General features: G+C 42.5%; 1 protein-coding gene across 1 annotated transcript in view; it reads left to right on the top strand.

The window, feature by feature from the left end:
• Positions 1 to 431: 431 nt before the first annotated feature.
• The window catches only part of PRICKLE1 (prickle planar cell polarity protein 1), a 65,977-nt gene continuing 39,250 nt past the window's right edge, over positions 432 to 27,158 (top strand). Inside the window, exon 1 of the mRNA XM_054272879.1 lies at positions 432 to 601. The gene's annotated coding sequence lies outside the window, so the exon portion shown is untranslated. The remainder of the gene's footprint in view (positions 602 to 27,158) is intronic.

The following is a 27,158-nucleotide window of genomic DNA, read 5'->3' as shown; positions in this document are numbered from 1 at the left end:
GTGCACCGCTCTGCACAGATCAGCGGAGGAGTTTCTAATTAACTTTCCCCGTCCCGCTCCCTGGCTGAACGCCGGCAGCTTCAGGGCTCCGTCGGACCGCCGGAACGGGAGCGCAGACCGCGCCGGTGCCCTGCTGCTCCCGGTCCTTCCCGACCGCCTCACGCCGCGCTCCCCGCGCGCTCCCCGCACGCTCCCCGCGCCCGGAGCCGCGCCCGGAGCCGCTCCCGCCGCCGGCCCCGCCCCGAGCCCCGCCGGGCCCCGCCCCGCCGGGCCCCGCGCACCGCCCGCCGCCTCGGCCGCACGGCGATTGGCGGGCGCGGCGGGCGGCAGCCAATGGGCTCGGCGGAGCGCGGCCGGCGCCGTCCCGGGCGCGGAGCGGCCGAGCCCCATTAGGGCGGGGAGCGCCGGGGCTTGGGCAGTCGCGGCGGGGCGGCCGAGGAGGCTCCGGGCGGTCCGTCCGCGGCGCTGCCGGAGATGCGCGTCTCCCGCTGGCGCTGACTGCGTGGGACAGAGCCGGGTATCCGCCTCCCCCCTCGTCTGTGTGACGGACCACACCGCCTCCCGGGAATACGTCGCGTGGTCCGGCTGCGCTGCGGGGAGGGTAAGTGGAGGCTCCCCGGGGTGACGACTGACGGACAGCCTGCGGCGGAGCGCCCGGCGGGTTTGGCGGAGCGCCGTCCGCAGCTGGCACCGTGCCGCTGGTGGCGGAGCGCTTCCCGCGGTGCAGCGGGGGTCTTGCGCCCTGCCCGGGGCTCGCATCGCCAGGGCGCGCCGGTGAGGAGCCGCCCGAGCCCGTAGCCGGCGCTCGTCAGCGCCGCTGGCGCCGCGCCGTCCTGCGCGGAGTTGTCGTACGGGGCTGCGGGCTCGGGAGAGCGGGGGAAGCCGTGGGGGGCGCAGGGTGTCCCGCTGCCGGGGGAAGGTGTCGCGGCGCCACCGCCGTGCCGGCTCGGTGCGCTCGGCAGAGCGAGCGGCGCGCTGCGGTCGCCGGTCCGGGTGAGGGTGCAGATGTTGGAGCTCAGCTGTTGCCTGTCAGTGCGTGGCAACTGGCCCCTTCCAGGCAGCCTCCGCCCTCGCCCTTATCCCGAGCGAAGCGTCCGCCTCCGGGCGCCCTCCTGCCCCGAGAGCTGGGAACCTCTCTCTGCCATCGCGGTGGCGTCTGCCGCGCTGTCCGCTTTAACTGGGGGGTGCTCCCCACACCCACCCCTGCAGCCACGGACCTCGCTCAAGTATGTGTTTGTGCTTTCCTTTCTTAACGAAGAGAGCTCGGGAAGGGCGATGGATCCGGGTCCGCGGGTCACTTCTCCCAGAATATTTGCGCCCACCGCGGGATTTCAAACTCCAGCAGCTACCATTTATCAGTCGGCTGGGCTGGGCTCCGTCCAGTCGCCTTCGCTGTGCTGCGAGCCCGCGGCGGCTGGGTCTGGCCTTTGACAGGAATCTCTCAGTGTTCCCCAGCGGGGGTGGCCCGGGGAGGCCAAATAAAGCACCCACCAGTGCCGGTGTTTCTAAATGCTGTCAGCTGGAGAGCGAGGAAACGCAGCGGGGGGGATTTTACGGGCTCGCTGAGAAATGTTTATACAGCGAAATTTAATGGTTAACAATGCATATTCCCAACACGCTAAAGAAAGCCTTTAAAAAGGCATAAATAAATTACTAGCGTTATTGTTGCGAAACTCCTTGCCATCATTGTTTAGCTGGTAACTGAGATCTTTAAAGTACATGTTTTGCACGGTAAACTCTAAAGTACTGTGATTTTTCGAGTAGGATGGGATTTTTTTTTCCCCTTTAGCTGTAGTTCTTGCTATTCCTTGGGGGAATTAAAGCAATTTGTACTATTTCTTTGCAAGACAGGTATATCTCAGTGGCCAGGTTTTCATCCCAAGACGTGAGTAGATCAGAATGAGCTTGGACAGGGAGTGTAAAGGCAAGGAGATGGAGAGAGCCGTTACCCTGATGCAGTGACAGATCCTTTCATTTCTGCCTGCAGAGCCCCGGATGAGCTGGGCTGGTGCAGTTCTGCCAACAGCACAGTTAATTGTGTCCTGTTAATCAAGGTCCGTGGAGCTGCTCTCTTTCTGTACAACAATAGGGTTTGTAATGAGTAAGCCCAGATCAGTCATATAAAAATTTTAACATCAACTGGGCAAGGTGTGTGTGTGAGGACCGTACAGGGTTAATAGCTAAACTATTAAGATTGGAGTCAGATGTGGGTAAAAGCAACAGGAGAGTCTGGTTTTTCCTAATATCCTGTAGTATGATAACTCTGAAAAAGGTAATTGTTTAAAAAAAATCTGTTTCAATTTAAGATTTATTAACCAAGGAGAAACTTATGTAAACATAAGAATCCCTTTCTTGTTTGGAAAGGCAAGAAATGGCTAGAAATGTCATCTGAACTTAAAGACTGTGTGGATTTTTGTGCATATGTGCAAGAATGTTATTAATCTCATTTTCAGCTAGCTTATTCTATATCTTAGAGGGTCTGGGGTGTTTAACTCAGGCCTTTGGCAAAGTGGCTTCTGTGCTTTTGGGGTTGCTTTTTTTTTCCCTTAGCAAATGAGTTATTTCTAGCATTTAATAAGACTTTAAAATACAGGAGCAAGAGAAAGCAAGTGCCTTCCAAAGAAGGAGAAATGGAGGGAGTGGGAGGGGGAGTCAAGTTTTACTTACATATGTTATGAGTTGGGAATGTAAATTTGTATATAAGGAGAAGATCTGAAGAATGACTTGGCACACTAATGACCTGGCTTTTTGGAACTTCAAGAGTTTGGTCTGTCTCCCCCTATGGTTATAATAAGAGATTAAATGCATTAAATCATATTTAATTAATTAGCATATGAAAATAGGATGTCTTTTACTTTGTCATTGTTTTCCTGTGAAACTTTTCTATGCTAATGAATGTCTACATTTTACAGAGTCATTTGCTTTGCTTCACATTATGCTTTTGCAGATTGGTTTGACCCTTTCTAATGCTGGAAGCCTTTTTATGGTAGCCTAAAAGTCCTTCCCCTTTGTCGTGTGAATCTTGCGTAAAAAATACGTTGTCAATTACTGCTATACACAGCTTCTAAGAGGGCAGACTGAAAGTTGCTCTTAAATTGAAAGCTTCTGTTTGCTTGGGTGCCATGTCTTATGCATTCCAGAATTAATTGGATGTGCAGTGACGAATTTCATTTAAAACAAACAAACAAGCTGGGTTGTGTTTCTGTTTTCTGTGACTAGTTACCCTAGAGTAAAGAGATCCCCGCTGCTGGGATATAAAAGCATGGTCTGAAACATTACTTTTTATTTTTTAAATGTTGAGAAAGGTCACATATTTCTGGGGAAACTGTTGCATGATACAATATTGCACTAAGAATGCTGGATTGAGATGGTTCCCTAGTCACCAAGTGGCTTATATCAATATTCAGTTGACCCCCTTTTATTAAGGCTTAAGCTTCAGTTTGGCCAGCACTGGTTTTTGCTTATGCTGTTTAAACAGAAGTAAACTTGAGGTTAGCTCTAGCCATTAGTATATGCTTGGTGTAAGCCATGCAAGCTTAGGTCCTGCTCCTGGAAATGTTTACAGAAATGAGTAGCTTTTACTTGTGTGCTTAAACTGTTTGGATTAGGAGTTGTATAATGGGAAGAACCAGCTTGGAAGGACACAGCACAGCTATTGCTCATCTTTTCCTCCTCCCACCTTATGGCTGAAGAATGATGGGAAGAAACATGTTTTTCAAGTAATAGTGCACTGAAGTCGTGGCATTTCTGGCAGAAATTCCCAGATAGACTATCAGGATCAGTTTGCCAAAATTACACGCTTTTTTTTCAGAAACAGCTCTTTGGCTTCTGGTTCATTGACAAAGGATATTTCCAGCTACTGAAGAAAATTTCACAGGTGGTCTTCTACAACTCTTCCTCTTTGTATTTTACTTTTTTATAATATTCACAAAATACATTATATATTTTTAGCAGAACTAAAAGAGCAAGCATTTCACTTCTCAGAACAAACTGATAATATTCCTCAAGCATGTTTTTGTGCAAGGAGGCTTTTTTTTTAAATGTACAAAATGAGTGAAGTGCTCATATACAAGAGGTAAGAGCCAACACAAACATTTTTAGTATTTTTTAAAGGGTCTGTAAATGACAGCTTCTTGCTAGTTTACCTTTTCTTGGAACCCTGCCTGGAGGTCTTCTTAAAAGTTCTTAAATATAGCCATAAGGTTGGTGAGTTGCTTTTCAAGATCATTATGAACCTATCAAGCCCAATGTTTTGCTAGGTAGTAAACCTGGGGTAGACAGTCTCTCAGGTAGACCTTTCACTTCCAGTGGATTACATATCAACAAATGCTGGAACTTTTTTCAGTTGTTCTGTACCAAAGCTGTGTACTCCTGTCTAAAGTCTGTATGCAAAACATTGATTTATAGCACCTGATATCTCTTGCTGTTCTGTCTTGTGTACTTCTCTCCTTCATTTTCTCTTTCTTCCCCTCTGTCCTCTCCTTAAGGTGCAAGAGGATTGTGGAGTGTGCTTGTAGGTTTGTATCTGTAACAGGTATAATAAGTTTCATTCAGTTGCCCCACTTTTATCTAGGGACAGATTCTGCAGTTTGCAATTACCATCTTTGACTTTAGTAAGAATTTTTTTTTTAATCCTTCCAGTTACACTCAATATCAGCTTTTATGGAGTGGTTGCATGCTAAAAAAGCATTTTCAGCTGCAGTCCAAATACTGAAATATAATTGCTTACCTTTAATAATAATAAACAAAATAATTTTGTTTCCTGTGATTTTTTTGTAACCACCTTTTTGAGTTTGTTGCCTTCGAATCTTGCATCAAGTAACCCCAGACTTAATATTGCATGATTCCAGAACTAGCTTCTCTGTCGGCAGCGTGCCAAATCCTGTCTAATGTCTGTGTTAATGTGGTGTATATGAAAACTGACTTCTCTGTGGATTGGAACACTGATTTGTATAATTACAACTGGCATGATTAAAAATCTGCATGTCAGTATCATGATGTTTATAATAAAACTTACAGGGTTTTTTTTTTAAGCAGGGTGATGTTAGTACCTTAAATTTTCTTTGAGAGTCTTCATTGTCCAAACATCTTCATTTCTGAATGTGTTTGAATGTTTAAAAAAGAAAATAAGAGCACGCATGCAGTTATGAATATAATAATCTAGGCCTTGGATCGTTCTGGGTGGTAAGACTGCACCATCTTGTTCTGTAGGAAAGCTGCATCTTCTCTCACTAGTCTTAAAAAGACTGATATAAAAGACTTGTCTCTGAATCTTTAAACATATCTAGACAAGTGCCTTAAAGTTCCTGAAAGCACAGATCCCTCCTGTGTCCCTGTGATCCCTGCTGGAGCCGTGTAAGCCCCCTCTGCCACGGGCGCTGTAATTGCTCAGCTTTACCCGTTGTGCTCTCCCTGCTGTCACCATTAGCCAAGGACACTCCTGTGACAGGGGTGGTGCTGGCTCAGCAGCAGGCTCTGCCGGGGCACCCCGGCACTCCTGCTCAACCCGTTGAGCACTTGGGCTTGGCGGACACTGCCCTCACCCACGGCCCATTTCGGTAGCAACAGAGACACACAGTAACCACGGCAGAAATTGAAAGCCACCTTGTGCTTTCAGGTGTGGATCAACTTGTCTAACAGCAGTAAAACCTGACTTGTTTTCAAGTATGTTAAAAATTAGTGCATGATTGGTGAAGATAGTTTTTAAGGATCTCTTTTTGTAATCAAGCGTTAATCACCCAGAAGTTCGAAGTGTTTATGTAAAGAAATTGCCTGTGTTTGTGTGCATACTTTAGGATTAATACATTTTTACTTCATTTCAGACTCTTTGCAGGAATTGGTATTTTCATATAAAAATTAAAGCTTCGCATGCTGAGATGACTGTTCAAAGTATGAATATTTATATACTTTTAAATGAATTTTATGGAGGCGCTAAAGAAATGTCTGAACCTTGCATATTTGCATCTCTTATATACAAACTGCTAAATAAATTATGCTAGGTCTGGAACCTCACTGGTGAATTGCAGATGTCTTTTGTAAAAGTATACATATGGTTTTCCAAGAGCTTTGAACTGTTTTCTCATGCTTTGCTCATCAGAAGGATGGTATGGATAACTTCATTGTGAGAGGGCATTTTTCCAGTCTTGTTTGCAAAGCATAGGGGATCTGTGTGGTAAATATTGAGTTTTCATTCATCTTCGGACTGAAATGAGCTCATTCTGTGCATATGGAATATGAGAAAAATATATACAAAGGATATGTTTATATTTAATAAAATTAATAGTGTAAAGCAAGTGCAGAGAAACTTACGAGCCTAAACAGCTTGGCAGGCCAATAGCCAGCGAATGTCTTAGAGTACTGCCAAACATGTAGAAAGCAGACCAGGCTCTCATCTGTTATGAGGTACCAAAAAACTTCCAGCCTCATGAGGATGTTGTTACTCAGGAGGCAGCTTTGTTCTGTTCTCTTAGCAGCTTGGTGTAGGTTTGGATTTCAGCAGATATCTGCTGGGAGGTACCAGTACTACCAGTACTATTTAGGAGAAATGTGACTCCCTAAAAAAAAAAAAAAACAAAAAAACAGCTGTGTTACAGCAGCTCTCCACGGAGAGATCCCAGAGTCCCTTTTTACAGGGTCTTGGCCTGTCCTTGGGAGGCCCTGGGGAAGGAAGCAGTGTACCAGAGTAAGCATGTCTGCAGGGTAAGAGGCAGGCCTATGTGTTGCTGTTGTGCTCAACCATGAGCTGCCATCAAGCTGTAGAAGCACTCTCAGCAAAGGATGCTGCAGAGTAGATTACTGAGCTCCATGGTTTCTTTAGCTGTTTGTGAATCCAGTAAATGTCAAGCTTTGCACCCAACCTTTCACACAGCCCATCTGCTTGGACAGTACTCTGGGGGTTTCAGATGGTGTGAAGCTGAAGTTCAGTGGTCTAGGTTAATACCCTATTTTGTTCTCAATATATGATTTCCCGGTTGCACAAAACTGTTGATTTCCTGCAAGAACAGCTTGCATGTTTTTAGAGTAGCTGTTAAAATACTGAAATTGAACAATCCATTTATTTGATTGAACTGAAGTGACCACAGTGACAAACAGGCACCTGTTTCATTGCTGCAGATTTATTACTTTTCGGATTCCTTTGCAAAATGTCCCCCAACACTCAGAGCTCTGTTGTCTAGTTCTCAGTCTGCCACCTTTTAGGCTGTAATTTTGGAATATTGCTTTTTTAATGTCTCCCTGTCTGTCTCATATTGTGCTGTGGCTGTGCATAAACATTTCTTACCTATTAGTGGATGCCTTATTAGCCTGGAGCTAATGCTGTCAAGAGGTACTGACAATATGATGGCTCTTTCAGGTATACTTAATGGATTTATTCAGGGACTGGGGTGATAGCAGGCTTGTGTTCATTTAAGGCTTGTTTTTGAGTTTTTTCCAAACTTTGATGCATAAGTCAGTGTTCAACATCTAAATGCTAGGTGCAAAACAAAGTTGGGTATTCAAGCACATGTATTTGTTCTTGGGTCCCTTTCCACCTTGTAAGGGCCTCTGGAAGGAGGTTTATGCTTTGAAAGAACATGTCTCATGAAGATCAGCAGGTACACCTTCAATTATGCAACATTTTTTTCTGCAGGTAGAAGTCATCCTCCTTTATGCAATTCTCTGCATTTACCTTCATCCTGCTTTGTTGTGTACTAAATCAGCTGATATTTAATGCAATTTTGAGCAGATAATCTAGACTTGTTTTTAAAAGGAAACTGTTGGCACATTTCCTGCTGGAGTGCTGGGGGGTGACTTAAAATCTGCTGTGAGCTGTAACAGGGCTTGTGCATATGAGTGAAAGTGGGGGAAAAGCATTTACAAACAGTTACAGTAATATTCTGTCAGTGTTGGACTCTGAATAAATATGAATTACTTCAATCTTGCATTTCTGTGATATATAAAACAGTTAATTAAGTCTGTATTCCCTCTGTAAAATACTCAAGCTGTTTCCCTTGCACTCTCACATTGTTGTGCAGGCATACCTCAAGTGAAGATACAGAGATAGTTTGAAAATATTTGGGGGTTTTCTTGCTTCTTGGTTTTAAGTGAGCTTCCCCAAATCAGCCCAATCAGTACAAGGATTATGTTTGTGCACAGTGGGGTGGTGAAAGAGAAGCTTCCTAACCACGTGCTGCTACCAAGGAAAAAAAAGAAAAGCCTAAAAGAACATCTACTATAAAGCTGTAGTTTCTATTCTTCTATACCTCCAAACTGTGAAGTGATTTTGTCACCTATGTCATATGTAGGACTTTGTGTGACTTGAATTCCAGTCTGAAGTGTTACTCTTTCTAACCACTGTAATATTAGTTGTGCAGAAGATCCTGAAGAGTTTTGGAAGATCATTGGCTTGGGTATAAATGATCATTGGGCCCTGGTTTTGGTGATGCAAATAGGTCAGATCTCCACTTTCTAGGAATGGAAAATTGTGTCTTCCACAGACAAAATGGTGTGCTCCTCATTTTATAGAATAACTGTAGGGAAATGCAAATCAACCATGTCTGTCTGAAAAAAATGCAATAGTTCTCGCTAAATTTTTTTTTTGTTTTTTAGAAGCCTATTTACTGACTGGGGTTCTGACTTACTAATATCAGTCCCAAGTCTTAAAAAATAAACAAGCAGTCAACAAAACTCCTGGGTAAGCTGCAAGTTCTCTTCTTCCCCACCCCCAACTAGAGCCTCTTTGCCTGCCTTTGCTTGTGTACTCTATTGGTTTCACAGTTCATATACTTATGTTTTTTTAAAATCTCCCTCTACACTCTGGTGGGAAACATGTCTGCTGTTTCCTTTCAAGCACACAAGGCTTGATTCTACTCTCACAATGGCATAAATTGTGAAGAACTCCACTTGAAATCAATGGACGTAAAGACATGTAAAATGGGGTGAGAGAAGAGCCCAGCCTCTGGTTTCTATTTTTAAGTGAGTCTGGTTAACCTAAAGTTGTTCAATGTGCCACTGTGACTTTAGTTTGTAGATATCAGTTACTATGCTTGTTGCTTTTTGTACATAATGTTTCATTTTCATATATAATACATCATAGCTAGTACCCCAATCAGGATGCACATGTCTTTAATTTAATACCTTGGTACTACTACGTCAATTTTGGTACATAATAAGTAATGTGCATGGTAAAGTACTTACCTTACTAGAGTCAGATCCTGCAGAAAGTCTGGGGTATGGCTGTATTCCTGTGCAGGTCCCAAAGGAAAGAAGGCTGCATTAGCTCTATCTCTACAACTTAAACTTTGTGGTTTTCTTTTGCTTCAGTAGTTCTAATCTGTGAATCTTGTTCCTCATTATCCAGGTTCAAAATACTAATTCTATATAAACAATACTTTCTCAGTTACTGTTGTTTTTTCTGTGCTTGTGAAGTGTTCAGCTCCATTCTTATATTTTGTACACGCTCAAGAACTTATTATAACTTTAAATTTTCTCTGAACACTGAAGTACTTTGGAAGAAGCCTGGAATATCCACACATGATTTTTTCTATTGCCCAAGTTTTGGTGGTTGTTCACATTTGTTTATTTTTTGGCAATGGATTATGGTTCTTAATTACCATCAGTAGTCAAATAACTGAATGAGATTATACAGCAGTGCTGTAAAAACTGTTCACGGTAGCTGTGATCTGTACATGTGTGGATATCTTTGAGAACAGTCACCTCATTCATTAACCAGTGCAACAGACTCCAACTTTATTTAGATTTTGAAATTAATGCAACCTTCTCTACCTAACTGAAACATTGCTTTGACTGCTTCTTTCTATAGTTTAAAAAATGCCCATGAAATAGTTGGCTCTTGTAATGTATTCAGACTTGGAGTAAATTTATTGGTGTATTTGAATTTTTGTTTTCTGCTTGAGTAGCAAATAATGGGTGTCCACAAGAGAGTCTCTTTAAATCTGGAGTTCACTTAGTATATATCTTAAATTTTATCTCTAATTTTATTATGATAAGGGTAAAAACCCTGTGGTGTTTACCTGTTTAGTCATTGAGCTTTCCCCTTCCATTTTTGTCCGCCAGCCCCCCAGAAAGTCAAGAGGTTGCCTAGCTAGTTATGTGATGGCCTTACGTATCAGGGACAGCAGATGTCACTGAAGTTTGCTGTGCTGCACTGGTTGGAGTGATGCAGACTCACACATCCAGTGTGGCTTTGCAGGCACAGAAGTGGTGTGGAACTGGCTTCTGACCCCTTGACAACAGTTATTCATTTCAGTAGTGAATTATTCCTTGTCCCTGATAGATTTTGCATGACTTACCACAGGGAAAATGGTTTATCATAGTGAGTTCATGGTAGCTTTAACTCTGGCTTTTTGGAAGTGTAGCTGTCAGACAGGGAGGTGGCATGGTGGAGGCAGAGAAGTGCTGTTAACTGCTGCTGTGGTCATGAGCAGTGGTGTTTGTCTACATCTGATGTGAGGATGGTGGGGGCAGAGAAGAGTGTTTGATAGGGTTTCGTGTCAATTCAATGTGCTTTTCCTAGCTGGAAGCTGGATACTTCTCAGCTTTGTTAGATAGAGCCATCCTTGTGAAGTAGGGAACTGACAGTCTCCAAGTGCAGAGGTGTGCTGGTGGTCTTCCTGATGGCTGGCTTTACTCATGTTTTTTCTTATGGTTTTAAGAGTCATTCTGTCTTACCATTTTGGGGGCATTTTAAAGCTCTTCTGAAAGTTACAGTTGTGGAGACTGCAATGCATGTCTGTTCATGCATTCTGTTCATGTCTGGAACAGAAATTACTTTTGGGAGTATTTTCAAAGCATAAGGTTTGGTGTACAAAATTAATTTCTGGGTACAAGGGAAACAAAAGGTTATGTGGTTAGAATATGAGACTGTAGCAAAATTAGTCTTTAACACAGGCTGGTATATACAGCAAGCTTGCAGAAAGACTGAAATCTTACAAAGCACCTTATCAGGTTTATGGATGAAGTGGCTTCTATTGGAAAAGATATGGGAATAGAAGAGCATGCTTCTGACTCTGTCATTACTTCAACAAATCAAAGATAATAACATGTTATCAAGTTGATGACTTAAAGGCTCTGAAGAAACTTAAGACTTTCTGCCTGTTGTGAATCTGGCGATGTAAGATGTGACCTCAGGAAATGGAGACGGTTTTGGGGATCCAGAGCTTGAATCTGTTTATAGGTACTTTTGGAGAATTGTCACCACCAAATACACACCTGATGGTGCAATGCTTCTGCAAGACACAAATCTGTTCTGGAAGCAGCAATAAGCCCAAGGTAAATGTTAGAAATCAGTCCTTCTTGTAAATAATTCCAGAGCCATTTGCTTGCAGTCTTGATTTGTATGTAAGTATGCTAAAAGCTGTGACTACTGTATAGTTCACTACCTATTCCAGCCATCTTTAAAAGCTGTCTTTTTTCACAGAGAAGCTTTCTGACAAGAGGCCTCAGATGGATGCTTGGCACCCATGTCTTTTGTGGCAGAAAGCAAAAATGTATGGGATCAGAAGTCTGGGTAGATTAATCCTTCTGTTCAGTTAGAGGTCCATGTCATTGTATACGCAATAAGAAAGTGTTTAAAGCTCTTTAAGAATATTCATGTGTTAAGGACAAAAGTGTGTGTGGTGGGGAAGTGAAGCAATATTTTAAATAATGCCAGCAGGCTCTAACTTTTAATCTGTGTCCTGTTTATGGAAAATAAAAAATGACTGAAAATCGGTATGCTGTGGAAGGCTGCATAGAAAATATATATTTCTTGACATCCTTCCAAAAGTACTATTTAAAGACAGTTTTGTAACATTGATGTCTTAGCAGCATTCTGGTAGCCTCAGTTTTCTTTCCCGTGGAACAGCTCCAGCTCTCACTTTCAAATTAGCCTGTTGTGTGATACCTTATGAAACAAAGTAGATATCAGGAGGACACGCTGCAACACTTATGTCTAAATTTGCCCCCAGTATGCGCACAGCTTGGTAGCTATGTACAGCTATGGATTTTGTCCTTAAGAAACATTTTGGAAAACAGCTGATCGTGTGTGCCCGTGCTGCACCTGTACCACCCTGGATGTACACCAGGTACAACTATGTAAGATCCACATCTCCAAAGCTGAAATGTTTGTGTGACTGCTCAACACTAAAAGGTGCTTTACCAGCATGGAGGGCAGAGCATACCAACCTGAGGTGTACATGGTTATCAAGTCAGTGCTGTGCAGGAAAAATGCTTGAGAAAAGTCACAGTGAAAATGTATAGATGAAACGTACATGGAATTAACGTACAGTCCTGGGCATTTTCACTCTAACACTAAACTATGGGGCTTAGGTTCTAAATTCACTTCTGGCTCTGCAAAGAAAACCAGACTGGTGTGACAGGGCCTGCCTTGCCTCTCTTGCAGCTGGTAACTCCAGGGAAAAGTAGGGTGCTGGGAGGGTAGCAGTCAAGGCTGGTCAGGCAAACACCAAGTACAGACTCAAAGATGGCAGAAGATGTACTGGTTAACTGGTGGGGTTTGGAAGGCTCAGCTGTTGGTTTTTAGGGCTCTGGCTGCTATTAGTCTCCAGTGTGGGCCTGGCAGTTCTGGTGGAAAAAAGGCCATCTGCTGTTTATTTCCTTGCCTGGGGGAAGCGCAGTGGAGTTGCAGCCATGGAGTTAGTGTGACTTGTGATGGTGGCCTAATGCAGAGCTCAACAAAAAGTTGCTGAATTGTCATAGAATGGTTTAGGTTGGGAGGGAGCTTAAAAATCATCAAGTTCCAGCCCCCTGCCATGGGGCAGGGACATGTCCACTAGACTGCTTGCTCAAAGGCCCTTCCAACCAGGCCTGGAACACTTCTGGGGATGAGCATCCACAGCTTTCCTGGAGAACTTGTTCTGGTGTCTCACTAACTTCACAATAATGGATTTCTTCGTAATACGTAATCCAAACCTACCCTCATTCATTACAAATCCAATACCCCTTGTCCTGTCACTGCATGCCCTTGTAGAAAGTCCCTTCTAGATTTCTTGTAAGCACTGGATAGCTGCTATAAGGTTTCCCTCAAGGCTTCTCTGTTCCAGGCTGAACAAGCCCACCGCTCTCAGCCTGTCTTTTAGTCTTCCCATCTTCCTGCTCTTCCTCTGGCCTCTCCCCAGCACATCCATATCCTTCTGGTGCTGGGGACCCCAGAGCTGGACGCAGCATTCCAGGTGGGTCTCACCAGAGTGGAGCAGAGGGGCAGAATCTCCTCCCTCAGCCTGCTGCCCATGCTGTTTTTATGCAGCCTGGGACATGTTTGGCTTTCTGGGCTGCAAGTGCCCATTGCCAGGTCATGTGGAGCTTCTCAACACACCCAAGACCGTCTCTTCAGGCCTGCCCAGTCTGTTCTCTGCCCAGCCTGCTCTTGTGCTTGGGGCTGCCCTGACCCAGGGCCTTGCATTTGGCCTTGTAGAACTTCATGAGGTTTGCAGAGATCCCCCCTCAATCCTGTGCTGGTCCCTTCGGGTGTAATCCCTTCCCTCAGCCCTTCCCTCAGCGCGGGGCGGCACGGCCGCACGGCTGGGCCCCGTCCGCGCCCGCCAGATGGCGCCCATGCGCCGGCCCGGCCCGGCCGATCCCGGGTGAACCCCGTGTACCGGCCCGGCCCATCCCGGCGCTGATCCCGCGTGAATCCCATGTACCGGCCCGGCTGATCCCGGCGCTGATCCCGGCTGAACACCGTGTACCGGCCCGGCTGATCCCGGGTGAATCCCGTGCGCCGGCCCGGCCGATCCCGGCCTGGCTGATCCCGGTGAACCCGTGCGCCGGCCCCGCCCATCCCGGGAGATGATGCGAGTAATGGAGATCGCTGGCGCTTTTGTGTCTGTGCTTGTGGCAATGGGAGCACTTCTGCCTAGCTGTGTTTTCAAGGCTGAAACTGTTTCAACGACTGGCTCACAGTGACATCAAAAGCAAAGCTATTAAATTTCTCTCAGATTGCTTTGTACGAGTGATGTGAAAATGGTTTTGAAGGACAGAGAGCAACCTGTCCATGCAGAAAACCCAAAAAGGTGCTCATCTTTTGGCCTGACATCTTGCTTCATGTTTTCTGTTGGGAGGAGATGGACATGACTCTAGGTAGAGCTGGAGAACAGGGACACAGCTCCTCTGGTGACCCCAGCTGGCTGGAGGGAATGGCAGGAGCCCATTGGGCTGTGGAGAGTGAGCTCTTCTCACCAGGTTTGCTGTCCCCAGAAGATGCTCTGGCAGGGTGAGAATGTGAGGTGCAGCTCCATAAGTGTGCAAGTGGTCTGAGCACGTAGGTGGAGGCAGGAGCCTTCTCACAGCCACTCCACAAACACCAGACAACAGAAGAAATCCAAGCACTTTGATGTGGTTCTCTAGGCCCCTGGTAAGCTGCCCAAACTAGTTTAACCAGGCCCAGAGGCAGAAGAGTGGGAAGAAATGGGCTCTGCTGGATAGCCAAAGGAGTGCTTCCTTATCAGCCTCATTCCTGGGGAGCTTTTGCACTGAAGTGAGCCTGACCCAAAGGTACAGGAGTGAGATAGGCCTGCCTGAGACTGAAGGAGAAATGTATTTTCTTATTAATTGTGAGGAGGCCATCCAGGGTCAGTAACTGTTGGTCCTCCTTTTGAAGGAAGGATGGGCAGGTGCTAAATTCAAGTCTGCAGAGTAATCCTGCTTGGCTTGTGTGGGAACTCAGCACATCCCTTTGGATGTCCAGAGTTGCCAAGAACTCTGCTGGGGGGCTCAGAGACCCTGGCATGCTGCCCAGAGCACCTGAGGATTTGATTTTGACCCTTGGAGCAAGTTACTAGCTTTGTATGAGGACGTGAAAGTCACACAAGTTTGAATGGTGTAATAATAAAATATGCACGGGGTGAAAATGTAGATTTTAGGATTTTTGGTATGGGGGTTATGGGGACAAGATGGAGGAATCAGGGCGTGTCTAATCCTTCTTCTTTCTTCTTCTTGTTCTCCATTTTCTGCTGTGCTGTTGGCACTTTGGGATTGGTTTAGAGTAGAAGTGCACTAACATAGGTGATAGGTATTGGGAATTAAGAGTAAATATGATATATGTAGTTTGTAGCATGAAAAGAAGATACCGCCTCAGGGGCAGTCAGAGTGCCTGTGGCTTCCCTGCAGGACAGACCTCCACTGGGCAGAAACAATGATGAACAACCTCAAGACCAAAAAGCGAAGAGTCCAGACTCATTCTTCAGTTGTGCGGGCTGAAGCAGAGACATTCTACACATCTCGGGGCAGCAAATATCAACAGCTGACCCGAGAGGCTTGCAGGCTGTGACTGTCACCACATCCTACCAATAACCTTAAAAGGTCACTCAGACTTCGGATGACATCAGGAGGTCACTGAAATGTCAGATAGACTGGGCCTTCCAACAACAGTGTCCATATCTTTCCATGGATGCAGGGTGACCCTCAAATAAGGAAGGGATGTGACTCACCTGGCAAACAAGAAAGGCTGACAGCCTGTGCAGCCTGCAGCCAGATTTGTGAATCAAAGCTGTCAAGCACCCTGAGCTGTGTGTGAGGTGAGCCCTTCCACCTCAGTTAAGCTAGTCTAACAGCAGAAGAATGGATGAAATATTCAGTATTGAGAAAATTTTCTGCAGAAAAGAAAAGGGGAGGAATTGCTGGCACTGCAGAACTTGGGCATCTGGCCAACTTAACCAAAATATTCTTTAAAAATAAGATGGTGGTTTCTCAAAATTTTAGGCATGTGGTTTGAGTTTTCAGCTAAATCCTTGTAAATGTTGTCCTGTTAACATGAAGTGTTCATAGCTTTGTAGACTTTCTGATGGGGCTGTGAGACAGAGGTGCTAATAGTGAATGACCTGAATGGCAGGTGTTGAAGCCGTTCTCAAATAGACCAGAAGGCTTTTTTTTTCTTTTTTTTTCCCCCTAATCTTCTACAAATACTGATTAGTGCTACGACAAACAAGACCTGTCTCCTTTTGTACCCATCTTCCCATAGGAAAAAGAAAGCATTCTTTCAGGAGTGGTGGGTTTGGGTTTTTGGTAGGCTTTTTTTCTTTTTTTTTTTTGATTCCTTGATTCCAGACTTGGAAAAGGAAACCCTTGGTGGTAAATAATTGCATTAGGAACTAGCAGGATTGACTTAAATGAAAGAGCCTTGTTCAGCAATTCATTACTTAATTGTACAGTGGACTTTCTCAGCACTGTTTCCTGGTAATCATCCAAGTCCTTCAGCTCTGATACCTGTAAACAATTAGCATTCTCCCACATGGCACACGAACACTTTATCAGTGTTTAACAGGATATTTGTGTGTGGCAGCACTTTAACCTTCTTAAGGATTCTTCCTGTCCTGCCTTTCTCTTCTATGGTCTTTCCTCCCAGTTACTGGTGTATTCAATTTATATAGAGATTCTAAATACATCTGTTTATATGTGATGCTGCTGTCTTCTCTGTCCTAAGAGCTGCAATTGCACAAAAAAAATGTCAGGTTTCAATTGTATATCTCTAGTCCTCCTCTAATGTTCACAGCTGCTTTTCAGTTTGTTACAGGGGTAAGCTGCTGATGGGAATATGATGTTCCCCTCTCTCATATTGCAAAAAATGAAGTGGTTCTTGGGCCTTCTGAGAGGTTCCTTTTATTGCTGGCCTCCTCTTGGGTTTGAGCAGATTACAATGCTGCTTGCCTCTGGACTGGCCAAAAGCACAATACCAGGAAGCAAGAATTACTATGAAATGTGCATTACCCATGGGGTGACATGGAGATAGACCTATGGTGCTGAACCTCTTATAAGGTGTTAAAATAGATTGAAAGTCTACATATAAATATATATGAAAGACTCTCTCTTCTATAATGAAAGACTCTTAAAAGTACATTTCTGAATCACAGGACATACTGATATGGAATACATACAAATGAGAAAAGTCTGGGAACTACTTCTAAATCAGTGGTAAGTAAGTGAAAACAAGCCCCAACTGAACAGTAAAGTGGTTGACTCTTCTGTGTTTCTACAAAATGGAAGGAGTCCTAAACAACAGCTTTGTTTGAGTGAAGCATTGCCTAGCACTGGTGCTAGTTTTAATGTGTGATGATGTGGCATGAAAATTGCCATGGAAAAGTTCTCCATGCTGCACTACTGCTTTGAAAAAGACCCAAGCCCCAAATTTGTGGGTGTTGTTGCATTAGCTTCCAGTTTTCATGAGGTAATGCACAGCCTGAATGATGTGTTTACAAAGAACTTTTTAAAGTGTACTGAAGTAGAATAGAAACAGTGTAGTGGCCCCTGAGATGCCAGTCCTTTGAACATCAGCTGCAGTTGAAGCACTTCAGGATTCGATGTGTCATGCTTGTAATTCTCTTGGTCTTCAGCAACCTGTGCAAGAAACTGACTTCAAGGATCAAAGTTATCCATATTTTACATCACAAGGTGGTGAATAACAACTAGCTAGCAATTTACCCATCAACAAGTATTTATTTGTCAATAAAGACCTTCAGAACAAGGGAGAAATGGAACTAGCTCTTTTTTAACAGCTTTTTTTCCTTATAGCAACTAAAGTTTCTTAATAACGAGGCTTTGCATTTATAAGTAGAGATACTTTTATTTGGAACTTGGAATATGTAAGTCTTACTGCAAGAACTATCTGTATGTTTTGTCTGACTGACCATTTCTTATTAATTACAAAGCTAGAAGTAGATGGGGTTGATAAGGCATAACCCTGAAGCTGCTTCCTGTACATGATCCTTAGTGTTTTCTAAATTCTTTTCTTATCACATCTAATCATGTCTGGCATCATGACACATGCCTTCAGGGGATGACAGGCTGTGGTCCTGTGGGATTTTTGTTTAAGTCTTCTGGTGTAAATTTTAGGAAGCTTCTATTGACTAGGTAACACTTTCAGCTTGTGGATAACATGCTGTCTGTACCCTGGCATGTAAAGTACAGGAATACAAAACATTGACATCACAGGAACAGTCTGAAGTTGATATTCCATAGTTCACTGTTTGTGCTGTGACCAGGGCAAGCTAAGATTTGGCAGGATTTTTAACTCAAGGAAAGCCTAGTGAAGGAAATAAAATTTTCATTCTTAAAAAACTCCCTCTAAAAGGTAGACAGCATGTGCCCTTCACTGAAGCCTGAACTAAATATCAAAGAAATTTCTTGAAATAAGGCAAAATGCATTGAAAAACAAGTGCAGGGTGGTTTTGGTATTTTTCTGAAAGCTCAAGTAAGTTCACTAAAGGGCTGATATTTCATCAGTGCATACTGCTGGTAGCTGTCTCCACACATCACCTCTTTGCATCATAAAACCACTCCTTTAATGAAAACCTGAAGTATCTCCTATCCCTTACTGCAGAAAGTATAGCTCTGTGCCACTACCTGGGGGTTTCGGGGTTTTTTGTAGTTTTGGTTTTATTGTAATAGGACTGAATTCATATGATGGACCTGGTTGCTGAGTTTCTCTTGTAAAGCCACCATGTGGTGCATCAAGGCCACACCTGAACAAAGTGCTTCACAGAGGTATGTAGTATCACTGGAGAACCTAGCTAATAAAGCAAAATGAACATCTAAAACACTGAAAAAGACCATCCTCTGTAGCATGTCCAGCTCACGGTTTCTTAACTTTTTTAAGCTGATGTTAAATGAAGGCTACTCTTGGGCAAATTCATCCTGTATAACAATAATCACTTACAGTTCTGTACTGCTGCTGCCAGGTCTTTGGAAGCTGCTCCCTTCAGACCAAAACAATGTTTAATCAACCATCTGCACACAAATGAAGCAAAAAATGTCACTTGAAAAAAATCCATTGTTTTTCCTAAAGTGTTCATACTCAGAGTTAATGCTTAAGCTGTATCTGTTCATCTGACTTATTTTTGACTTGTTCAATGAAATGTTACTGCATCATTACTATGGAATGCTTTAAATTGTTGGAATAGAGTGATGTTCTGACAAGTATCGATTACTTTGGCAGATTTACAGGTTATGTTTATTCCATCAAAAGCACATTTTTTTCATCTATAGTTTAAATTTTAAAGAGTTGAAGAATGTCAAGTTACTTGTTCTTATCAGTAGAGTCTGTCAGGAGGACATTTAGAAAATTAAACTTCTTATATAACAAGTCTCATTTCCATTTAAAGTGTTGCATATGTTCTTTCCTCTTACTGGTTAACTTGGTCCATGCGTGGGTCTGATCTTCTCCCACTCGGTGTCTGAGTCCTGGATGATCAGAGTGGTGAGTACAGAAGAAAAATAGTACTCAGGGGAGCACAGGAAGAATGCAAGAGGCAAAGAAGCTGGAGAGGCAGAGAAAGGAAAGTAATTACCATCTCTATTTTTCAAACAGTTCCTCCTTTCATTTGAATAGTAAGAAGCTTATAGTGGCCCACTACTGCTAGGAATTAAATGGCAATATAGCTCTGACCTGAGTGGGAGTTCTTCACTTCAAAGGATAACTTAAGTAGGGTGTTGTCCTGATCAGGAGACACAGTTATTGTATGAACAGTGCATGCACATCTCTACCACCTACTAGTTTGCTTAGAAAAGCAAATACAAGGACATCATGCTCAAAAGCATTAAAAATTCATTTTAATGGAGAATGACAGTGCTGTAGTGCTTGAAGTTGGTTCTCACCAAACTGAAGTAGCCACCACATCAGGTGGGAGAGTGTAATCACAATTGTAAATCATCAGTCTTCACACCCACAGACCACTGGAAAACTCAGGGTTGAACACCCAGATTTACTTTATCATTCACACTTATTTGTGTAGGTCAGATGAATGCAAATCCTGTGAGAGAGCTGCTGTAGTTACTGGGTTACCCATGTAGGAGAAAATACAAGTGTACAATTTTCTAAAGTCATTCTGGTTGGAAAGGACCTCTGAAGGTCAGTTGACCTAATCTTCATTGAAAGCAGGGTCAGCTGAATTCAGACCACACTCTGTCAATGCAGCATTTGGATTCCTGCAGCATGCAGTGGGTCTCTTAGTAAATAAACCAGTATTTTTATGGATTGTGTCTTTATAAATTAGAATGCCTTTAGTAAATTACATGTTCCAATTGGAAGAATGGGGATAACAGAAAAATGCAGGTTTTTCCCTGCGTGTACAGTTACTCTTTGAAGCTGCAGTACTGCATCATGATCAGTTGCAGAGTGTGTTGACCTGTTTGACTGGCTTCCTTCATTCTTGGGTGCCTGGCTGCTGAAGTAGCTTCAGGGTGACTTAGTGGCACTTGAGTTACTATATCCTCCAGTGCTGTTAGATGGGATTAAGATTCAAGTAGCCACTAAGTTGCTTTTCTTTTGAAAATACCTTGTAAAATACTAATTTTGTTGCTGTATTCATTAAATATAGGCTTTGTGTTGCTGTTTAGAGATGTGATATAAGCAATAGGCATTTGGGTTTTGTCATGTAAAAGCATCTTGCTTGTTATGTGGGACAGCAGACCCTACTCATTCATGGCCCATGAATGGTCAGGGATTTGTTCTTGAAATGTTTACAAGACCTTCAGGAAATTCTTCAGAAACAACTGCTTGTGAGTACCAGTCCAGAGTACTTCCAGAGGAATACATAAATAAAAGGCAATCAAAATTTTCATCTTTTAAATCTGCATGATATGAAATAAGGTTGAGAAACTGGTCATTCTGGATGAGTAGCAATCTTGCAGCTGAACTTGAACCTCTTGAGTTTGTTTTGTTTTCATATTCAGTATGTTTGCATCATGCTCCCTTGCAGGTACTTGAAGTTGCATGTTTGTATCCTTTCAGACAAAATTTTTATGAGTGTGGATTCCTTCCAGGTAATTTGGTAGTAAAAGGAAAGTTTGATAAGTCATAGTTATGCTTAAAAGAACAACTCTGAGTTTTTGGATGCCCAAAGATCTGTTTGGTGATTTAGTGGAAATTTGATTTGGGTTGAAGGTTTTTGTGGTGGCTATCCTTTCATTCCTGTTGGTTTTCCGGGCATCTGAGGATGTTTAGGGAACTGTTCCAGGTATCTGAGCATGACAAGCCTATTGCCAGTGGGTGCTGCTGGCACTGGTAGGTGAGTTGGCCGTGCACGAAAAGCATATCCTTCTAAAGAATTCCACTGCTCTGCACTGATGCTCAGATTCACACTCTAAAGGGACCATTGTATTCTCACAGTTTTTGTGTTACTGTCTAGCATGTCAGTCTGTTACTGTTCAGTCAGTGTACAGTGTTCTATGTAAGTAAAATTGCATTGTTCTTTCTGTAAGCTGTTCATCATTCTTAATTCTGTTTGTATAAAGTATTCAGGTACTTCAGCCCTAGATGTTCATATATTACACTCTAAACCTCCAGTTGTCTTTGCTAACACAAACAGCTAATTCCTACCCAATGGAAATCTGTCTTGTGTTCTTCCTTGCCTAGCCCACTGTGCAGCTGCAAGAGAAGAGAAAAGTTCAGGGTGTCCCACTGAATGTGAAAGTGAAATCACTCAACATGGATACAGCAATAATTATTTGAGAGCAGCAAAAGGAAAAGCGGTCACAGGGGGCCTGGTTCCACTGGCTTAGAGCACTGTTTAGATGAGTGCTGCTGTGATCTGCCTCTCCCCTTGTAGTGGCATTCTTGGTTGTCTAACCTCACAGCGAACTGGTTTAAAAAATCAAATCAACAGGAAAATTCACTTTTCTCATCTTTGTTTTTTTTTGCCAGAGTTATTTTTCTGCTTGTTTAAATTTCTGCACAGTTCCACCCTGCAGTCAGCTGAGTGCCAGTGCTAACACAGTGCCTGTAGTCAGTAAGGAAGAAGAAGGCAGAGTCCATGCAGCACCCCAAACATAAATGGGTTTCAGTTCTGTTTTAAGACTCTCCAGTTATGTAGTTCTTGTGCATCTTCAGCTGAACCTACTTCTCTCCTTCAGCTCCATTTACATGGCTCCCTTTTATGGCTTCGTTAATAGTGAAAAGTTCCTGAGAAATGTTGGCATGTGCTAAAATCGTTTGGAATGTTACTGCTCTTGATAGTGCAAAGATTATTCAGGAATGGAACCCTCTGCCTGCCATTTCTGCATCAGCATGGCTGGTCACCCCTGGCCTCTTTGCCAAAAATTATTGCCCCTCCCCAATAGCAGTGGTGGAGTGTAGGGTGGGTTGAGGAGGTTTTGGTCTAAACCAGGAATAGAATCACAGGTCTAAATACAAATGGAGGTAAAGAGTACATGCTGTGGGGGAAAACGTGTGTATCATTTGGACCAGGATGAGGGCATTAATTAAAAAAGCTGAGGTCTCCTATATGACAGACTTATAAAAAACATTTTTCCTGTAGATAAAATCTGAGAAGATTTGTCCCTAGTACCTTTCTTTTTTTTATTTTGTGATAGACTGTGAGATGGAATGAATTCAAATTAAAAACAAACAAAAATTTGTATGTAACTATTTGTGTTTGGTTCTTAGTTTACCATCCAATCTTCTGAGTATTTCTCTAGGTTATTGTAACTTATTTTGGTTTGTGGTTATTTGGTTGATATTTTGGCGTGGGATGTTTGGTTTGGTTTTTAAGTGCCAGGAAAAGACTCCAAAACTTGAGTTCACGTTTTTCAAATGATGGGATTTGTGTGTGTCACACTTACATCATAGTGATCTTCATGCTGATAAGGAGACCAGTGGTAAGCGATTAAAGAATGCTTTTCAGTAATTGTCAGCCCCTAAAAATTTCTGGAACTTGCCAGATCTTAAATGCTAACTTTATTCTGCAATGTAATTATGCCATATGCTTTCGTAAAATCTCCTGATTTTTTGTTCTTAGTTTGATTGTTTGGTCTCCATTGCACCTATGAGTGCAAACTCAGGTTTGGTGCTTATAAACAGCTGCTTATAAATATCAGGTGTACAAAGCAGAAAAAGGAAAAGGCTTAACAAAAAACCAACCAAACAAAAACAAACAAAAAACCCAAGCAAAGCCACCAAACATTTTTAATGCATTCCTACTGTGTGTTCACTTCTCTGCTTTTAATGAGGACTTCAGAGGTCCCACATTTAAGAGCTTGTAGAGTAGTGCTGTGCCAGATTGTGTGATGCTTCCTCATTGGGTTTTACATTAGTAAATGGATCTTGGTGTTGCCAGAGAAAAGTTCCTTGAAGAGGGGACATCTTATAGAGTATTAAAGTTAATCAACTGTTATTTAAAAGATGGTGCTCTGATATGAATGTATATTTTTATAGATATCTGCATAAAATATTTTGTTGGTCAGCTTTGTGATTTAATGGTTATCAAAAACAATCATACAGTAAGTTCAACGTGTTTTTAAATTGTGATCACAACTAAATATTTTAAATATTAGTATATTGTTGCAGAGAGCAAACTTCTGATTGTAGTCTATTATTGTCAGTCTCAAAAATTGGTGATTATAAACTTCACACATTTTTGAACTAAAGCGTGATTAAGCTTGTTCCGTGCAAGTTGTGGCTATGAATACTTGCCAAAAATTGTTGTTTCATTATGTTCTAGTCCTAGGGAAGGGGGCTCCTGGATGCAGCTGTGTGCTAAGTAGGCCACATCATGCTTTAGCAAAGAAGACAAGAACACAATGTACAGAAATAAGTTCATTTGAGATGATACCTATAGTTAAGTGGTGAATTGATATTAAAACTCTGCATTGGCAGCAATTTGTGCTGTTCTTACTGTGGTTAAATCTTCCTGTGGATTCTTGTAAATGTAGATCTTAGAAGGAAAACAAGAAAGGGCATCAGATCAATTAATGCAATTAAAAAAACATAGAACAGGCCATGCATCTTCATACAGCCCATTGAACTGCTAAGTGATCTCTTCTGTCACGCTATGTGCAGAAAGGCTGGATGTTCAAAAAAATGATTGGACGAAAGACAGCAGGCAAGGAGTGGAAAATAAAGTTGTCAGATCCTCCAGCTGCAGTAAAAAGCAAACTCAAATGCTAGTTGCTGAGGTTTCTACAGCACTTGGCTAATAATGCATTATCCTGCTGTATTCTTGACTTTGAGCAGCTATTGTGATAAAGTGTGGGTCCCGGCTGTCAAAGTCTTTCCCACTTTCTGTGTCCAGGAATGGCTGGAGCTCTAAAAGAACAGATTGTCTGGCTCTTTTTTCTTTTTTTTTTTTTTTTTTTACCCAACCTTGTTTCCAATCTGGTCTGAATGCAATCAGTTATCTGTAGATAGCAAGCAGTGACTGGCTATGAATAATGTCTGTGTTACTTAGAGGTGACATCTGTGACTTGCCAGACTGCCTACGTGAAATGCCTCCAATGATCTCGCTGTTGCTCCTGCACCCATGTAGGAGGGGACAGCAGCCTTAGTGCAGGACCAGAGTGCTCTGCTTCACTCTGTTCACCTAGGTCATGCACTGCTCTGGCCCCAGATCCCAAATCCTGGTATGTGTGATCCACTTTAAAATGGCACCAAGGCTGGAGCAGGGTCACATCCCACTCCTGTTGCTGATGGCTGTGCCCTCTTCTGCTATTGTACAAGTGGTAGTACACAGGAAAACCAGGACTTCAGAAACCCTGTGTTCTGACACTTCTTCAGAACATTTCTTTTTCTGAAAGAGCTTATGTGTTGAGCTTGAGTCATGAGGATTTTGCAGAGAAAGCTGAATTTTCACTTCAAGGGTCAAAACAAAAATCTTTTGAGAGTGATAATGTGAACAGTGGATCAGCCTGGTGGTGGCTGAAGAGTATATTTTAAGAGACTTCTGAGCTTCATCACCTCTGAGAAGGGAACAGAAGGATATTTGCTCAACTGTAATTAAAACTAGGATCTAAAAGGTTCCAGTTCCTCTGAGGTGTAGGTGTACCTAGTGCAGTATAAAATAAAGTCTGATTCAAAGGGCTGCAAGCTGCTTGTGCTTACAGCCTACAGAAGATACTGATGACAGATTGCTCTCACTGCCATGGCAAGTTCTTTATCCCACTATATTTCATGATGCTGCTAGGCTGTTAGTGCTCATGGCATCTTTCCCTACCTGCCCTGAAGTGGGTGCAGCATTTGTACTGTTTATGTTTACAGGCAGGTCAGTGTTTACAACCATTCAGAAGAGATGGAAATACCCTTTTTAGGAGGGAAGAAAACTAACAAGGACAGTAAATTGAACAAAATCCACTTATTTATCAGTAACCTCTCACATCTGTTAGCTATCCTGATTGTTGATTTAACAAGGAATGTAGAGATACACTTAAGTACAGAAGAAGGCTTGTTTGCCATGCTCACATCTTTCTTCTTAGTTGGTAGAAAGAGGAAAATGACTCTCACATATAAGCTGTAGTATGTTGCGCAGAGAAGTGGTTTAGTGGTTTTAGAAAGAGTTCTAATATTGAATGCTGTCTTAGGAGTAATAATTGCAGCTTTGAAATCTACTGAAGCAAATGACTGAATGCCTGTCTCAGAATGCTCTTATTTTGAGTTGGACTTGATGATTGTTGTGAGTCACTACTGAGGCAGGATCTTCTATGATTTTTTTAAAAGCAAATCCATATCACAAGATACTTAGAAACTCAAGTGGAGTTAAACTTATCAAACACAAGTAAAGGAGGTTTTTTATCTTTTTATCTCAGTTCCTGTTGAGTTAGGTGTAATTAAAATACCTTATAGTTTAGGTCATGTTAACTTAATCCTGAGCAAGAGCATAACTATTACTTGTTTGTATCAATTGATGGTGAAAAGTTAAGGTAACTGAGTTTAGTTATGCCTAAGGAAATCAGACAGGGTTGCAGGTTAGGATGCCTCACAGTTCTGACCAAGTTTGTGTGTGATTTGTCTCCTGAACCCTGGATGTTTTTTGGCACTTCTGTTATGGACAAATGAATAAAGCTTTGGTGCTGTGTCAGTATTTCTCAAGCCAGGTTTTGGGCTTGCTGTTAGCTTACATCCATACTCCCCAAAAACCTAGTAGCAACAGGATGGGTTGTTCTCCATCATCTATGTAATTTTTAACTGGCTGATTTGAGGAACTATGGTATGCTGATATGAAGACTATCCTTTGAAACCAACTCTTGAATCTGCACACAGGTCTTCTCTTGCAGTGGATGAATAACTTGTTCACACATGTTAAGGTGTGTATTTACAGAAGTTCTGTTTCCTGTCTAGCCAGGAGATGGCTCTGTCTAGCCATTCCCAAAGCACATCAAGATTTCTGAAGCTAGAGATGATTAGTATTCCTTGGGAGAAGTGTGTTTAAAAATTGGCATTTTATGCATCTGTTTCATGAGTTGCAGGATAACTGCAGGGAAAAACTTGAATGGGAAGTAATTCTGAACAGAATTAAAGCAAGAAAAATGGATGTATACTGACATGCTTGCTTGTAATTGGAGATCTGTTTGTAGAAAGTCAAGATAAAGGCTTTACAATAACCAGAACCTGGCTAAAAAAGCCTGGCAAGCAGTCACAGCATTGTCTGGCTGCTGCAAACACAGCCTTTGGGCTGAAGCATAAGCAGCTGTGATGCATTGTTTTCTTATTTCTTTACAAGTGTTGTTATACCTAGTAACTGCTTCCACTGATCTTAACATAAAATAAAATAATAATGGTACATTCTGAGTGGCCTCATGCTGTTGAGCCACTGATATTTCAGCCCATGTCAGTCACAGGAAGAAATGGGAGGGCTACTGACACAGTCTTTGGTACTTAGTGGTCTAGTACAATATTGGGGGACCCAAGAGGTGTGAATAATCTATTTTACTAAATTGCAACACCGAGGCAAATACTTGGGAACACCCATCAAGAGCAGTTGTCCTCTGTCTGCTGCAAAAATTGGGGAAAGCACGTGTTGAGAGTCTTGTGTGCTGCACTGAGGGAAATATCATGTGAAGGAAGTGTGTATGTAGATTTTATAGTTAAAGAACTCAGCTAAAAGAGCAGATGTGGTCTGAACGTGAGTTGTATTTTTGGCCTATTAAAGCAGGTGGTGAGGATCATAATTAATACTTTTGTATCATCTAAATGTGCACAAGCGAATCCTTGATGATTAGGTCATGTGAAGTAACTACTGAGTATCTTGTCTACCGATGTAGGTTCTTGGGTCAAAGAAAACAGAGTGGTTTTCTCATGGGCAGTAGGTTATTAACAGTTGTTTTTTTCCTGAAGTCAAATTAAAACTGAGTACTTGGGTAGTATAAAGGTATTTATTGTTCTTGTGGTGTCTTCTCAATTGCATTGCAGATGACTTGCTGAATTTGGACACACATTGATAAATCTGTAGAGTATTCACCAA

Source organism: Melozone crissalis, unplaced genomic scaffold (genome assembly GCF_028551555.1).
Source record: "Melozone crissalis strain CALT ecotype California unplaced genomic scaffold, PUWL_Pcris_2 ptg000004l_1, whole genome shotgun sequence".
Taxonomy (NCBI): domain Eukaryota; kingdom Metazoa; phylum Chordata; class Aves; order Passeriformes; family Passerellidae; genus Melozone; species Melozone crissalis.
The sequence above is the reverse complement of the archived record's forward strand: the minus strand, read 5'-3'. Positions and strand labels throughout refer to the sequence as shown.